Genomic DNA, 18,690 nt, shown 5'->3' with positions numbered 1-18,690 from the left:
GCATATTCTTATATTTTAGATTATTTATTAAAATAGTGTTACTGAGAATATTAGCACTTAATAGTCTACCTCTATATGTAAGTTAATTATCTGTATATGTAACTCTTCTACAAAGTAATACATTTTCCTGTATTCAACATGATACTCTCTTTTTCAATATTGCCTTGGAAATCCAATACTAAAATATTTATTGTGGCAGTATTGAGATAATTTACTAATTTCTCATCTTTTACATTGCATAGTGCGTTAGACTTCATTCCTTGATCCAGCAAATATTTATTAAGTGCTTGTTATTAACCAATGTGTATTAATTTATCTTGTTCCACCAGGGTTAGTATCATTATCCCTCTTTTATAGGTGAAGTTATTTGCCTACATTAAAACAGTTAATTTCAGAGTTTGTAGGAAAGCAACATGTATCAGCACCTATTGTGTGCCCTTGCATCTCACTAGCAACCCTGGAGTCACAGAGATGAGTAAATAATAATCTCCACTCTTCTCTACCTAAGTCTTTCTTATCCATGGTTGTAGGATTTTCTTAATAAAACCAGTGAGAGAATGGAGAACCTTGTACTTAGGAGCAATGATGCCATCAGTTTCCAAGAAGGATCAGACGAATGTAAGCTGAAATGAAGTTCTATTTTGAAGTAGCTGAAGTTGAAGCTTTGGGACCATTTGCAGAGATGTTGCTTCTCACTTCTTCTGCAGAATTTCAGAGATTCTGAAATCTCTCCTTGTACCAGCTGGACCATCAAAGGGTACTATGACTGGATCACATATTATAAATACTGCCTTCCCACAAAAATACCTTTTATTAGTTTGTACCATGGCAAGATAGCATTTCCCAATATTTAGAATTTTGGGAAATATTTAGAAAGTCCTTACTCTGTGATACATGTTTTCAATTTTTCTTTCTTCCAACATAAAAATGTATAAAAATTTGTTTCCTAACCTTGGTTTCATGAATAGTTAATATGCATCTTCGAAGCAACTCCTTTCTTTATACCTTGGAGATATTGATTACATTTCCCACTTTTGATTGGTTTCTAAAAAGCTTAAAGTTGAATTTGTGGTCTACCTTTAGCACGTGTACAGAACTTCAGGGCAAATATTTTATGTACCAACCTCAAGCTGGCTGGATTTTACTTTTTAAATTTTTACTCTCCCTTTCCTTTGACTTTCTCACACATTTAAAATTCATTTTGTCTTGCATGCAGGTTTATAAGTTCTAATAAGTTATTTTTGTTAAAACTCAAAATCATGGTAAATAAGTAACTTAAAACAACACTCTGGAATTTATTTTCAAAGAAACATATTTAGAGCTAATAAAATTTTTTGTTGAAAAGGTTGGAAACAGCAGTAGCAATACAATTCTTGGATAAGTCATTGGAAATAAGATAATTTTGAGAAATGCTGTTGATAAGATAAGAAATATGTAAGTGAAAGTTTCAGAGATACAAATCATAGATACAGGCTGAAAAGCAGCACAGATAGCATTCATGGTTTTACAAGCTGAGCTGTTGGTAGAACCGGTTTTCAACCTTTTCTTGCTCCCATGCTGGGGAACATGGCTATTGATTGTGTATGAAACAAGCACACTGGAAAACTTGAAAAGTAGAATATATCTATAATTATATAAGTTGCCAGTGGAAGATACAGACACTCTGCACCTAATGACTATAGATTTATTTACAAGGAGAGACATAACCTGAAAGATCCTCCTAACACATTTATCCCAAACCCTGTGAAACGAGGCTAAGAATCTAATAACAACAGCCAAACATAAAGGTCATGGCTTTGGACTTAACTGTAAGTTCTTGAATGATTATATTTATATATTTATATTTATATAATATATATCATATAATATATAATATATGAATATATACTATGTTATATTTATACACATAATATATATTAGATTTTTTATATTTATGTAAAATATAATCATTCAAGAAGGCTGACAATAATTAAGCCCATTGACTTTCATTTACTGGTGACGTGGTATGCTTCCATTAATCACTAAGTGGGTTGCAGAAATATCTCCCACACCTGTTGACTTTCATTCTAAAATCTAGAAGTCTCAATCACAAATAAACTATCTATGTATTTTAAAAATTCACTTGGAAAGGAGAGCCATTACTATTAACACATCAGAAATAATATTGTGTACCTGAACATACAGAGAAATTACCTACTTTTGATCTAAGATGGTTGGCATGATGTTTAACCAGTGTAAAACATGAAGGATATAGACATTTACCCAGAATAGTTAACATGTTAAAGAAATTTGTTTTCCATTTTTATAAGGTATTAGTTCATAGCCTTAATAATCCCTTTGACAAGCAACCATGTCTGGGAATTATCATGTCATCTAATCCAGGTACTCAGCTTCCTGGAGAGAATCCAGCAGAGTCGTTCTTATAAACCTCCCATAGCCAGGACAAGTAGGGAAGGGATGAAATGCCTGTGATTCGAAGTCCAATGGCCTGAGCTGAAATCCTTTTGCGGAGAAACAGGATTCTTAATAGGATTAATTTCGATAATGTATGTAATGAACATAGCAACTGAATAAAAGCATTTGATAATTTGCTTTTATTTCTCGCTGTGAGAAATTTTAACCTTAATAATCTGCTTATATCTTGTCCATTAAAACTTAATTTAACTTAACTAACATAAAGTATCCCTTAACATGATTTATCAAAGATTTTTATCTTAGATCCTTTGTAGCTCACTTAAATTTAAAATAAAATAAGAATTAAGACCATGACTTCATCAAATATTTTTAAGCAAGCATGTTCATAGATCAATTGTGAAATTAAGGACAAAAAAGATTAATAGCAAATAAATGTCTGACATCTTTTATAACTATTCTTTATTGAAAATTGTATCATTCAATTCATAAAAGGGGTTTTAGAAAACCACTTTCTCAAGTTAAACATGATCAGATGGGAGGTTTTACTTACATTAATAAATTGAATGAACAGTTTTAATTAAAAACGCATGCTATTTTCAAAATAATGCTAAAGAGTAGATTTCTGATCAACTCTAACTGCCAGATGGGAGATTTTTGTAAGCTGTTTTTAATATTTCACTTTCATGAACACATCACTTAAATATGCTGCCTACCGATCTCAAGTACAAATGCTATTCAGAGCATTAAAGTAATGCAATAACTTAAGTACTTTTTTGTAATTTTTGTTTATAGACTTTAAATATAAAGCATGAAATTCAATAATTGAATTAGCACAGCTCTTTATCAAATTGCTCTAAGTAAATTTCCACAGTAAGCACATTGACAAAGAATTACAATGTACCTGGTTAATAAGTTAAAGTTGTGCTGAGATGATAATTTGACAAGTGTCATGAACGACTACAGTGAGAAAAATAATGTGCACTTTCCATAAGATTTTTATTTATATTAAGTTTTATAAAATTAAGTGATGCTGATATTTATAATTGAATCTGTCAGCGTTAGTCTAATGGAGAGGGTGGGAGAGTTATCACTTATTTGCAACATTTTATATTTGTTTAAAAATAACATTTTGCTTTTTACAAAAGAATTTTGACATTCATCATTTTATCTAATTCTCAAAATATCCTAGTGATGTAAGGAAGCTATTACTCCATTTAATAAGTGAGAAAACTGGGAAACAGAGATTTAAGGCTTTGCCCAAGACAAAACACAAATTAAGTAATCTAGGTCTGGCGTCTCTCATCATGGTGTTCAGTTTTCACCACTTATCCCACGTTTATGGAGAGTCAAAAGGGCTGAATTTCATTGATTCCCCAGTTAAATGTGAAAAGAATTAGAACCTAGAAGGAAAAAATGAGAAGAACTCATGTTTTACTTTCCCTTAAAGTTCTTCACAAAGCCATAGCATGTGATTATTTTTACTTCCTTCCTCATCAGGAGGAAAAATAAGCAGCAAGAACACTAGTTTCAAAATGATCCATAAAATATCCATAACAGGATCTTTAGGGGCCAGTATCATTTCACATCAGATTAATAATTAGATGCCTTGCTTATCTATAGCTCAGGACTGGGCTGCATACCTTTTACTTTATTTTGGCTTCATTATTACCTGTGCTTTCACTTTTGCAAAGAAAGTTGTTTTAAAATTTCTTAGTGAGATTCAAGCAAGGGTTTGAGAGTTTGCAGAATGAGTTATATTGTAGCATTCCCCACCTATCCATGATTTTTCTTTCTGTGGTTTCAGTTACCCACAGTCAACCTCAGTCCAAAAATACTAAAGTATTTTAAAAGACAGAGAGAGAGACAACATTCACATAATTTTCAATGCAATAGATTGTTAAAATTGCTTTATTTTATTATGAATTACTGTGTTAATCTCCTACTGTGCCTAATTTATAAATTAAACTTTATCATAGGTATGTATATATAGGGAAAATTATGGTATATATAGGGTTTGGTACTAATCACAGTTTCAGGCATCCACTGAGGGTTTTGGAACATAACCTGTGCAGATAAGGGAGGACTTCTATACTAGAGATTTTAGAGTTTAGCAGCCACAGTGAAGAACAGCATCAGGAGATCAGGGTATAATACACAAACACAATTAGGAAAGAAGTCATTTAGAGATGGGAACATCTTCAAAAACATGGATATATGTCTAGAAGGAAGGTCTGAATCTGTAAGTTCAAATCAAAAGCAAAAATATGGCATATGAATTTCTTTCTCTCTGCTCAGACTAAGGATAAATTTTAAAATTCTTGACGGCAATCCCAGAGAAGACCAGAGAGAACTAATGCAGTGAAACAGGCAGTCAATCAGTATCAACAATGTCAAACTTCAAATATCATTTCAATACTTCTAAGGCAAAGTGTCTATGCCAGACACTCTGCTGATCATTCTCATGTATGTTATCTTATCAATTTAATATCCTTATGGGGTAAATAACAATATTTTCATTTTACAAATGAGGAAACCAAGATCCAATTACTTGGAATAATTTTTCCAGATAATAAAAGGTATAAGCAGGATAATTCCAAGGGTTTTGAAAATCAGTGTATTTATGCTGAACTTCTGGATGTATCTCCACAGAACAGACTTTAATATGAGAGCCATGAGCACATTCTGCAAAAATGATGCAAACTCCTTCTTGAGAACATGGATGTAACCTGTGCCAAGGATTACAGTGTCCCAAGTGTATCTGGAAAGTATATCCGATTCTCTCTGAAAAGAGAGCTATGGTATCTCTTCCTCATTCCATTCATGACATAAAAAAACTAACTTGAAATGGATGGTCTTCATTCTGATTCAAAAGGACAACTTGATTACTACCTGGTGACTCATGCTCCAGGACTATTACAATGTGAAATACTTTTTTGTCAAGTTTTTGCAAAGCATTCTCACAGTAAATATACTCAAAATTTTCATACATTTTTTATAGTGAAGACACCTCCTATTATGACTACTGCAATTAGTAGCTTGATCTCAGACTTGGCAAGTGTTTATAGGCAGTTGTTGTACCAGGATTCTGTGAAGAGAGAAATTAAGAAGAACTTTATTAATTGCCTCACCATTTTGTTCCCAGCTGTCTTTTATGGGCAATGACAGAAGAATAAGAAAGGTAATTTTCTTGGTAAAAGTCAGTAAATTGCCTTTTCATTGAGAGAAAAGTTAGGGATGAAATTATCAAAGAGTGCAGTGACTGTGAAAAGTCTCAGGCTAAGGCATAGCTTATATAAAGTTTGCTAAATTAACCTGCAAGGATTTTGAGTCCACGCATTTGAAAGTAGTAGTTTCATTTGGGAAGCCCAGCTTCTGTGAGTCTGGAGGGCTGATTCCATGAGTACCTTCACAGATGGTAATATAAATACCCTAAGGTGAAGGTTTGTCTTGGAAGCCAGAATAGAATTGATTCTCAAGTTGATTACATTTTTCCAGAAAAAGCAAAAGCAAGATGGTGATGTTATGGGAAAACTTAGAAAAATTTTGCAGAGGGCAAAAGAGTGGCATCTGATTAAAATGAGTCTTTATTTCATTACTTAAGGAGATTAAGGTCAAAGTATATCACCACTGTGCAACATTCTCCTACAGCAAAAACTTCACATGGTTAGGATATCTGACACAAACTACTAACTGTTCACAAGCCCTCCTTCCGTCCTTCTGGGTATACTAGTAGACTACATTCCTCAGTCTCCCCTGCTGTTAGGTAGGTTTGTGTGATGCTTCACAATAAGGCACATAAAAAAGCCCCAGGCAATCCCCCATGCTGTCATTATTTTCCCTGGCCTGGCAGCCAGATGCAGAGGACACACTGGAGGCATTCTGGATCCTAGGAATCCTAGAAATGGCAGAGTCACTAAGTCAAAGGAATTTGAGTTCCCTCAACCCATACTTAACTGAGACAGAAGCAAGAAATAGAGCTCTTAGGGATTTAAACCACCGTAATTTGGGATGCATTTGTTTTGCATATAGCAACCCCTGACCTGACCAATACAGCAAAAAAGTATTACTTTTATCACCCTACAACTGTAGTTTTCAATGCTCCCAACTTCCTTAATGTCCACATCTCTTATATTTTAGGAAACAAACTTTGTATGCTTTCTCAGATTCTCTTGACCACCTTTTCTGCTCTCTCTTTTCTGGTCAAGTCTGCATTCATATTATGATCACTGGTTTATCTTTGGACTTGGATGAAACAGTCCATAATACAAGGGATCTCTCTGAATGGCACTGACAAGCCAAGTTATACAAGCCATCAGTGTAGGGGTAAAACACTCTGCATAAGATTTGGCCAATAGGTAACTCGAGATGGGAGAAAGCTGGGAACACACATTTCTCCTTCTTTCCCTCTCCTAGGAATGACTCATTCTTATCACACTTCCGAAGAAGTTCTATGTGTTGTGTGAACACATGCACTATGCATCTGGCAGTATCTCTTAGTGACTCATCATACAATGGTGACCATTGTTGTAACATAAGGCATTAAATTTCTCTTCAACTTCCTCGCTTTGCTTCTGTTTTTCATTTATACTTCAGTGGGCTTAAATCTTCTAAATAAAATAATAGCATCTTAATCCTTACCTCAGGCTCTGCTTTTTAAAGAATTGAGCTAAATCAACTTATTTGCATCATTATTAGTTCAGTATCTAGTCTGTTATGTTCTTGTCCTCCCCCAGGCCCCAACCTGACAAATCCTTGTCCAAGATCCTATATAAAGTTTTAGACAACAGTAATTATAATCTCATGCACAATGGTACAAAAGCCCTAAATATAGGAATACTGAATTTCTGACATGAAAGTTTTATAGAGAATCCTAATGATCATCAGGATCACTGCAAGGAAGTACAAGACCTGTCCTCTGTCTTTATAAAGCCCTGTTTAGCAGGCTACAAATTAGTAAAAAAGATCACTGGACACAATGAGACATGTGTTATAACACAGGTATGTGTGTCAGATTTTATGGATGGCAAGCTGGATAGATTGTGATAGGAGTCTTTCCCATGTCTCTAAAATCACATTAATAGATAATTAAACAGAAAACCCAGGTAGATTTTTTTAGGGCAAATATCATAATTAGACATTTGAGCTACATACATTATTTAATTACTGTTTTTACTGGTCTCTTTCCTATCTGTTTACTTTTACTAAGCATACAGTCCTCATCTGACTAGGCAAACCCTTTGAAGTTCAAACACTTACCATCATTTCTGCCTTAGGGAAGTTTTAAAATGAGTTATCTTTTCTTAGCATGTAGATGAACACAAGAAAAAATTAAAAGAGCCTAGAATTAGGTATTAGCTCTATAATTTCATTATGTTGTTTAAATTCCCTAAAGATCAGAAATAACTATATTCAAAATGTAAAGGAGACATATTTCAAAGTCAAAAATTGTCCCTGTGGATTTTACTAGGAGCATTGGTTCTCTTTCACCAGTTCAGATGACCGATAGCATATACCATAAAAACATGAGAAGAAAATAATGCATCTGTGAGGTTTCTTCTTTATCAGGCCACCTTCTGATCATTTTACATATATTTTTTCATTGAATTATTATCATTGTCTCATAATGTAGGTTATATTATCCCTATTGTCTGAAGAGAAAACAGACTCAGATTAAACTTTGCGTAAAATCACATAACGAATCAGTCATTGGGACATACTTCAAACTCAGATTTTTATATATAAGTTCACCAAGAACATTAAAAAAATACATATATTAACAATTGTAGGCTAAAATACTTCTGAAAATCCAAAAGTACCTGCAGTAGTTTGTTAAAGTGTACTCTTGTAATAAATAGGGTAACACAAAATATACAAAATAATATTGTATTAAATTATACCCTTCTGATCATTCAACTTTTTGAAAACAAATGAAGTGAGGCATAGATTTCTCAGTAAGAAAAAACTCTGGCATGCTTAATAAAGTAACCGATGTTATCTCAATGAACACAAAATATAAGAACATTCTTCGCGGAGCAAGATGGCCGAATAGGAACAACTCCAGTCTCCATTTCCCAGCGCAAGTGACACAGAAGACCGGTGATTTCTGCATTTTCAACTGAGGTACTGGGGTCGTCTCACTCGGGAGTGCTGGACAATCCGTGTGGGTCAGCTGCTGCAGCCTGACCAGCGAGAGCTGAAGCAGGGCGAGGCATCGCCTCACCTGGAAGTGCAAGGGGGAAGGGAGTCCCTTTTCCTAGCCAGGGGAACTGAGACACACAACACCTGGAAAATCGGGTAACTCCCACCCCAATACTGCGCTGTAAGCAAACAGGCACACCAGGAGAATATACCCCACACCTGGCCGGGAGGGTCCCACGCCCACGGAGCCTCCCTCCTTGCTAACACAGCAGTCTGCGGCAATCTAACCGCAAGGCAGCAGCGAGGCTGGGGGAGGGGCGCCCGCCATCCCTGAGGCTTAAGTAGGTAAATAAAGCCGCTGGGAAGCTCGAACTGGGTGGAGCTCACAGCAGCTCAAGGAAACCTGCCTGTCTCTGTAGACTGCGCCTCTGGGGACAGGGCTCAGCTAAAGGAGCAGAAGCCTGTGCAAACGCGAACGACTCTGTCTGACAGCTTTGAAGAGAGCAGTGGATCTCCCAACACGGAGGTTGAGATCTGAGAAGGGGCAGTCTGCCTGCTCAAGTGGGTCCCTCACCCCTGAGTAGCCTAACTGGGAGACATCCCCCACTAGGGGCAGTCTGACACCCCACACCTCACAGGGTGGAGTACACCCCTGAGAGGAAGCTTCCAAAGCAAGAATCAGACAGGTGCACTCGCTGTTCAGCAATATTCTATCTTCTGCAACCTCTGCTGCTGATACCAAGGCAAACAGAGTCTGGAGTGGACCTCAAGCAATCTCCAACAGACCTATAGCTGAGGGTCCTGACTGTCAGAAGGAAAACTATCAAACAGGAAGGTCACCTATACCAAAACCCCATCAGTACGTCACCATCATCAAAGACCAGAGACAGATAAAATCACAAAGATGGGGAAAAAGCAGGGCAGAAAAGCTGGAAATTCAAAAAATAAGAGCGCATCTCCTCCTGCAAAGGAGCACAGCCCATCACCAGCAACGGATCAAAGCTGGTCAGAGAATGATTTTGATGAGATGAGAGAAGAAGGCTTCAGTCCATCAAACCTCTCAGAGCTAAAGAATTACGTACCCAGCGCAAAGAAACTAAAAATCTTGAAAAAAGAGTGGAAGAATTGACAGCTAGACTAATTAATGCAGAGAAGGTCATAAACGAAATGACAGAGATGAAAACCATGACACGAGAAATACGTGACAAATGCACAAGCTTCAGTAACCGACTCGATCAACTGGAAGAAAGAGTATCAGCGATGGAGGATCAAATGAATGAAATGAAGCGAGAAGAGAAACCAAAAGAAAAAAGAAGAAAAAGAAATGAACAAAGCCTGCAACAAGTATGGGATTATGTAAAAAGACCAAATCTACGTCTGATTGGGGTGCCTGAAAGTGAGGGGGAAAATGGAACCAAATTGGAAAACACTCTACAGGATATCATCCAGGAGAACTTCCCCAACCTAGCAGGGCAGGACAACATTTAAATTCAGGAAATACAGAGAACACCACAAAGATACTCCTCCAGAAGAGCAACTCCAAGACACATAATTGCCAGATTCACCAAAGTTGAAATGAAGGAAAAAATCTTAAGGGCAGCCAGAGAGAAAGGTCGGGTTACCCACAAAGGGAAGCCCATCAGACTGACAGCAGATCTCTCGGCAGAAACTCTACAAGCCAGAAGAGAGTGCGGGGCCAATATTCAACGTTCTTAAAGAAAAGAATTTTAAACCCAGAATTTCATATCCAGCCAAAATAAGTTTCATAAGTGAAGGAGAAATAAAATTCTTTACAGATAAGCAAATGCTTAGAGATTTTGTCACCACCAGGCCTGCCTTACAAGAGACCCTGAAGGAAGCCATAAACATGGAAAGGAACAACAGGTACCAGCCATTGCAAAAACATGCCAAAATGTAAAGACCATCGAGGCTAGGAAGAAACTGCATCAACTAATGAGCAAAATAACCAGTTAATATCATAATGGCAGGATCAAGTTCACACATAACAATATTAACCTTAAATGTAAATGGACTAAATGCTCCAATTAAAAGACACAGACTGGCAAACTGGATAAAGAGTCAAGACCCATCAGTCTGCTATATTCAGGAGACCCATCTCACATGCAGAGACATACATAGGCTCAAAATAAAGGGATGGAGGAAGATCTACCAAGCAAATGGAGAACAAAAAAAAGCAGGGGTTGCAATCCTAGTCTCTGATAAAACAGACTTTAAACCATCAAAGATCAAAAGAGACAAAGAAGGCCATTACATAATGGTAAAGGGATCAATCCAACAGGAAGAGCTAACTATCCTAAATATATATGCACCCAATACAGGAGCACCCAGATTCATAAAGCAAGTCCTTAGAGACTTACAAAGAGACTTAGACTCCCATACAATAATAATGGGAGACTTCAACACTCCACTGTCAACATTAGACAGATCAACGAGACAGAAAGTTAACAAGGATATCCAGGAATTGAACTCATCTCTGCACCAAGCGGACCTAATAGACATCTACAGAACTCTCCACCCCAAGTCAACAGAATATACATTCTTCTCAGCACCACATCACACTTATTCCAAAATTGACCACATAATTGGAAGTAAAGTACTCCTCAGCAAATGTAAAAGAACAGAAATTATAACAAACTGTCTCTCAGACCACAGTGCAATCAAACTAGAACTCAGGACTAAGAAACTCAATCAAAACCGCTCAACTACATGGAAACTGAACAACCTGCTCCTGAATGACTACTGGGTACATAACGAAATGAAAGCAGAAATAAAGATGTTCTTTGAAACCAAGGAGAACAAAGATACAACATACCAGAATCTCTGGGACACATTTAAAGCAGTGTGTAGAGGGAAATTTATAGCACTAAGTGCCCACAAGAGAAAGCAGGAAAGATCTAAAATTGACACTCTAACATCACAATTAAACGAACTAGAGAGGCAGGAACAAGCACATTCAAAAGCTAGCAGAAGGCAAGAAATAACTAAGATCAGAGCAGAACTGAAGGAGATAGAGACACAAAAAACCCTCCAAAAAATCAATGAATCCAGGAGTTGGTTTTTTGAAAAGATCAACAAAATTGACAGACCGCTAGCAAGGCTAATAAAGAAGAAAAGAGAGAGGAATCAAATAGACGCAATAAAAAATGATAAAGGGGATATCACCACCGACCCCACAGAAATACAAACTACCATCAGAGAATACTATCAACACCTCTACGCAAATCAACTAGAAAATCTAGAAGAAATGGATAATTTCCTGGACACGTACACTCTCCCAAGACTAAACCAGGAAGAAGTTGAATCCCTGAATAGACCAATAGCAGGCTCTGAAATTGAGGCAACAATTAATAGCCTACCCACCAAAAAAAGCCCAGGACCAGATGGATTCACAGCTGAATTCTACCAGAGGTACAAGGAGGAGCTGGTACCATTCCTTCTGAAACTATTCCAATCAATAGAAAAAGAGGGAATCCTCCCTAACTCATTTTATGAGGCCAACATCATCCTGATACCAAAGCCTGGCAGAGACACAACAAAAAAAGAGAATTTTAGACCAATATCCCTGATGAACATCGATGCAAAAATCCTCAATAAAATACTGGCAAACCGGATTCAGCAGCACATCAAAAAGCTTATCCACCATGATCAAGTGGGCTTCATCCCTCGGATGCAAGGCTGGTTCAACATTCACAAATCAATCAACGTAATCCAGCATATAAACAGAACCAAAGACAAGAACCACATGATTATCTCAATAGATGCAGAAAAGGCTTTTGACAAAATTCAACAGCCCTTCATGCTAAAAACGCTCAACAAATTCGCTATTGATGGAACGTACCTCAAAATAATAAGAGCTATTTATGACAAACCCACAGCTAATATCATACTGAATGGGCAAAAACTGGAACAATTCCCTTTGAAAACTGGCACAAGACAGGGATGCCCTCTCTCACCACTCCTATTCAACATAGTGTTGGAAGTTCTGGCTAGGGCAATAAGGCAAGAGAAAGAAATCAAGGGTATTCAGTTAGGAAAAGAAGAAGTCAAATTGTCCCTGTTTGCAGATGACATGATTGTATATTTAGAAAACCCCATCGTCTCAGCCCAAAATCTTCTTAAGCTGATAAGCAACTTCAGCAAAGTCTCAGAATACAAAATTAATGTGCAAAAATCACAAGCATTCTTATACACCAGTAGCAGACAAGCAGAGAGCCAAATCAGGAATGAACTTCCATTCACAATTGCTTCAAAGAGAATAAAATACCTAGGAATCCAACTTACAAGGGATGTAAAGGACCTCTTCAAGGAGAACTACAAACCACTGCTCAGTGAAATCAAAGAGGACACAAACAAATGGAAGAACATACCATGCTCATGGATAGGAAGAAACAATATCGTGAAAATGGCCATACTGCCCAAGGTTATTTATAGATTCAATGCCATCCCCATCAAGCTACCAATGAGTTTCTTCACAGAAGTGGAAAAAACTGCTTTAAAGTTCATATGGAACCAAAAAAGAGCCCGCATTGCCAAGACAATCCTAAGTCAAAAGGACAAAGCCGGAGGCGTCACGCTACCTGACTTCAAACTATACTACAAGGCTACAGTAACCAAAACAGCATGGTACTGGTACCAAAACAGAGATATAGACCAATGGAACAGAACGGAGCCTTCAGAAATAATGCCACACATCTACAACCATCTGATCTTTGACAAACCTGACAAAAACAAGAAATGGGGAAAGGATTCCCTATTTAATAAATGGTGCTGGGAAAATTGGCTAGCCATAAGTAGAAAGCTGAAACTGGATCCTTTCCTTACTCCTTATACGAAGATTAATTCAAGATGGATTAGAGACTTAAATGTTAGACCTAATACCATAAAAACCCTAGAAGAAAATCTAGGTAGTACCATTCAGGACATAGGCATGGGCAAGGACTTCATGTCTAAAACACCAAAAGCAACGGCAGCAAAAGCCAAAATTGACAAATGGGATCTCATTAAACTAAAGAGCTTCTGCACAGCAAAAGAAACTACCATCAGAGTGAACAGGCAACCTACAGAATGGGAGAAAATTTTTGCAATCTACTCATCTGACAAAGGGCTAATTTCCAGAATCTACAAAGAACTCAAACAAATATACAAGAAAAAAACAAACAACCCCATCAAAAAGTGGGCAAAGGATATGAACAGACATTTCTCAAAAGAAGACATTCATACAGCCAACAGACACATGAAAAAATGCTCATCATCACCGGCCATCAGAGAAATGCAAATCAAAACCACACTGAGATACCATCTCACACCAGTTAGAATGGCAATCATTCAAAAATCAGGAAACAACAGGTGTTGGAGAGGATGTGGAGAAATAGGAACACTTTTACACTGTTGGTGGGATTGTAAACTAGTTCAACCATTATGGAAAACAGTATGGCGATTCCTCAAAGATCTAGAACTAGATGTACCATATGACCCAGCCATCCCACTACTGGGTATATACCCAAAGGATTATAAATTATGCTACTACAAAGACACATGCACATGTATGTTTATTGCGGCACTATTCACAATAGCAAAGACTTGGAATCAACCCAAATGTCCATCTGTGACAGACTGGATTAAGAAAATGTGGCACATATACACCATGGAATACTATGCAGCCATAAAAAAGGATGAGTTTGCGTCCTTTGTAGGGACATGGATGCAGCTGGAAACCATCATTCTTAGCAAACTATCACAAGAAGAGAAAACCAAACACTGCATGTTCTCACTCATAGGTGGGAACTGAACAATGAGCTCACTTGGACTCGGGAAGGGGAACATCACACACTGGGGCCTATCATGGGGAGGGGGGAGGGATTGCATTGGGGAGTTATACCTGATATAAATGATGAATTGATGGGTGCTGATGAGTTGATGGGTGCAGCACACCAACATGGCACATATATACATATGTAACAAACCTGCACGTTATGCACATGTACCCTAGAACTTAAAGTATAATAAAAAAAAAAAAAAAAAAAAGAACATTCTTCTTTCAGTGGGCATTTGGCAACCTGTAAGGGAAATCAGGCAGCTGGGTCACTGTATAGTAAATTATTTAAAATTCAAATATATTCGCTTCACATCATAGCCTGAAACAAATTCCAGATGTGTTAAAAAGTAGATTTTACTGAAAATTAAGTCAAAGAAAAAAGAAAATTATATTGATATGTATCAAACCTCCAACAAAGAAATTATTTTCAATTCTTTCAATATGTAAAAAATGCACAAAGGAAAATATCAGTAAATAGTACCATAACATTTAAAATGTGAATATAAAAAAATTTTAAAGTTAAACTGAGAAATTTTCCAACAAATGTAGTATTGGTTTAATGACTTGATTTTATTTTTATGCATGTGAAAGATGCATGTGAAACGTTCAAACTTCTGATAGAAAAGTCACTAATAATATGACAGATACATGGATAAGGGTTTAAACAGACAACTGACATTTAAAGGCAACAGAATTATCAAATACAGATTTGAGAATGTAAGAACTTTCTTGTAAGCAGAAAATGTAGATTAAAGCAAGTACCATTTGACATATAGAACTACAAAAATAAATAAGTAAATAAATATCTAACATGCTGGTGAAAGTATAGTGAACTTACTATCCCATTCATTCTTGATGACAACATAAATGAGTATAATTCTTCTAGAAAGTAATTTGACAAATACCTTGTCAAAGGCAGTCCCAGTCCTTGGAATCTAGCCTAATGAAATCAGTCAAAATACTGAAAAACTTACATATATGAAGGTATAGCATTACACTATGAACAATTTGAAGCACCCCAATGTCTACTAGTGGGGGAAGGTTTTAGTATATTATCACTGGTCCACTAGATAAAATTTATGACTGTGTTTAGAATATTAATTGTAACTACTGTTAAAGAATAAAGACAGGCCAGACACGGTGGCTCACGCCTGTAATCCCAGCACTTTGGGAGGCCGAGGCGGACGGATCACCTGAGGTCAGGAGTCGAGACCAACCTGGCCAACATGGTGAAACCCTGTCTCTACTAAAAAAAAATACAAAAATTAGCCAGGTGTGATGGGGAACTCCTGTAATTTCAGCTACTCAGGAGGCTGAGGCAGGAGAATTGCTTGAACTTGAGAGGTAGAGTTTGCAGTGAGCAGAGATGGTACCACTGCACTCCAGCCAGGGTGACAGAATGAGACTCTGTCTCAAAAAGAAATAAAAAAGAATGAAGACAATTATAATACTTAAACTTTGTATTTATTGATGCAACAAATATGGATATGTTTGTTATAAGTATACATTTTAAATTGTTTCCAAATAACTGGAGTGGATAACATTAAAATCCTAATAACAGTTAAATTTTGAATTCACTTTTAACATTTGCCCTATTTTCATAATTTTATTTTAAAAATATTTTCTGGGGCGGGCTTCTCTCTCTCTCTCTCTCTGTGTGTGTGTGTGTGTGTGTGTATGTGTGTGTGTGTATATATATATTTTTTCTGTTTGTTTTTTTTTGAGACAAAGTCTCACTCTATTACCCAGGTTGGAGTGCAGTGGTGCAATCTTCGCTTGCTGCAACCACTGCCTCCGGATTCAAGCAATTCTCCTGCCTCAGCCTCTTGAGTAGCTGGGATTACAGGCATGTGCCACCACACCTGGCTAATTTTTTTATTTTTAGTAGAGACAGGGTTTCGCTATGTTGGCCAGGCTGGTCTTGAACTCCTGGCCTCAAGTGATTCGCCTGCCTCGGCCTCCCAAAGTGCTGGGATTACAGGGGTAAGCCACTATGCCCAGCCTACATGTATATATTTTTAAAGAGGTTACATATCAAGACTGTGTTAGAACTGATATGCCAAATGTTGGGATAAGAAATAACATGATCAAGATGAATAGGTGACAAACAATGAAAGTCAAAACACAAACACTAGGCTGGACGTGGTGGTTCATGCCTATAATCCCAGCACTTTGTGAGGCCAAGACAGATGGGTCTCCTGAGGTCAGGAGTTCAAGACTAGCCTGGCCAACATCGTGAAACCCCATCTCTACTAAAAACACAAAATTAGGGCTGGGCGCGGTGGGTCACGTCTGTAATCCCAGCCCTTTGAGAGGCCGAGGCAGGCAGATCACTTGAGTCCAGGAGTTCGATACCAACCTGGCCAACATGGTGGAACCCCATCTCTACTAAAACTACAAAAAATAGCCGGGCATGGTGGTACACGCCTTTCTAATCCCAGCTACTCAGGAGGTTGAGGCAGTAGAATCACTTGAACTTGGAGGCAGGGGTTGCAGTGAGCTGAGATCATGCTACTGCACTCCAACCTGGACAATGGAGTGAGACGTTGTCTCAAAAAAAAAAAACAAAAAAAAAAACAGATAGCTGGGCATGGTGGTGGTTTATCAGGTAAACACAGCATTATGATGCATGCCGTCACAGTTAAGTAATATCTAATAATATAGATAATTTATGTTAAATTCACTTATACCATCTAGTGTCATATAGGGTAATGCCCCCAACTTTGCAAATGGATGTTTTTTAATAAAGAAATTAGAAAATTGTCCTGAGAAAGTTATCACTTTGGCTGGACTCACTAATGCCATCTTCAAAGGCTTCCTATGATAACTGACAAACTGGAAGAGGACATCAGCAGCTCTATAACCAATAGCACAGGTGCCAGTAGACCCTTGGTCATCCTAATCAGTGTGATCCTTTTATTGGAAAAGGTGGTTGCAAAATCAAGGAAATATGAGAGAGTGTAGAGGCTCAGGTGCAGCTGACAGAGGATATGCTCCCAACTCAACTGAATGGGCCATCACTATTGCTAACATTCTGCAATCCATAATTGAGTGTGTCAAACAGACATGCATAGTCATGCTGGAGTCTCTCCCAGTACCCCAGGAAGGGCATGACTATCCCTTGCCAGCCCAAGCCATTATTGAGTTCTCTGGTCATCTTTGCAGGTGGTAAGGACAAGTATATCACAAGCAGCAACAGCGCAAGCTTTCCCCACACCACCCTGTCCATGTGCTTCAATGCTTATCTGGAGGGATCACCTCTAGAGTTGACTAAGCTGCACCAGTGGGCAATGCAACAGGCTTGTTTTCCCACGACTCATGGCGACACTGGATTCAGTGCAGGTTTGGATGCATCTGCTCCAACTACTTCTCATGAACTCACCATTCCAAATCATTTGATTGGCTGAATAATTTCAGACATCAAGGCACCCAAATCAAGGAGATCCCTCCGAAGTGTGGGATTCAGATCAAAATTTTGAACCCAGTGGAAGGATCTACTGATAGCAGGTTACAATCACTGGATCTGCTGCCAGCATTAGTCTAGTTCAATATCTAATAAATGTCAGGCTTTCCTCTGAGACAGGTGGCATGGGGAGCAGCTAAAATAATGTAGATTCATCCATAATATCTTTCTGCTGTTCACCACCATTCAAGATCCATCTGTTCTGAACAGTGATTCCAGTTTTTAATAGTTTGTAGATTTTCTATTTCTACACTTTATTATCCACTCATGATTTTTAATTAAAGCCTTTTAATTCCTTTAAAAAATAGAAAGTTAATTTAGCCAGAGAGAGAGAGGATATAGACAGACAGAACAACAGACAGAAAAATAAATGTCTCCTGTGCCTCAGCATTTTGTATACAGAGTTCCACCCCTCTACATAATAATAACAATATTTCTTGGCACTAAGTTACTGGAAACAGCTCTCCAACAATAAATCTGCACATCACCTGGTTCTCAGTATGCATGCAGCATGTGCAAGTCAAATTGATTTGAACCTGTTGATATGAGTTGATAAACCTCATAAACACAAGAGCTATAAAAATGACTGATACTGACTTTTGAAAAGTTCACTTTTCTTTACATACTAACCAAATATTTTCTATACTCAAATGATATCTTTGAAAGCTGGGAGTCATGTGAGTTAGTACGGAGCTTTGCTCTTCCCTCTCACTTCCCTCCTCCTATTGCCATTAGGACAATACAGTAATCGCCACCATTTACTGAACCTTGTGCTTCCTATTTGCCAAGCACTTGGCATCTGCTATTTTATTTATCTCTTCACAACAAGCTCGTGAGG

At 37.5% G+C, this 18,690-nt stretch overlaps 1 pseudogene; it reads left to right on the top strand.

The window, feature by feature from the left end:
- The first annotated feature begins 582 nt into the window (after positions 1-582).
- LOC111544496 lies at positions 583-17,992 on the top strand (annotated as a pseudogene).
- The last annotated feature ends 698 nt before the right edge of the window (positions 17,993-18,690 follow it).

The sequence above is a fragment of the Piliocolobus tephrosceles genome, chromosome 4 (assembly GCF_002776525.5).
Source record: "Piliocolobus tephrosceles isolate RC106 chromosome 4, ASM277652v3, whole genome shotgun sequence".
NCBI classification, from domain to species: domain Eukaryota; kingdom Metazoa; phylum Chordata; class Mammalia; order Primates; family Cercopithecidae; genus Piliocolobus; species Piliocolobus tephrosceles.
This window is presented reverse-complemented; position numbering and strand designations above follow the sequence as displayed.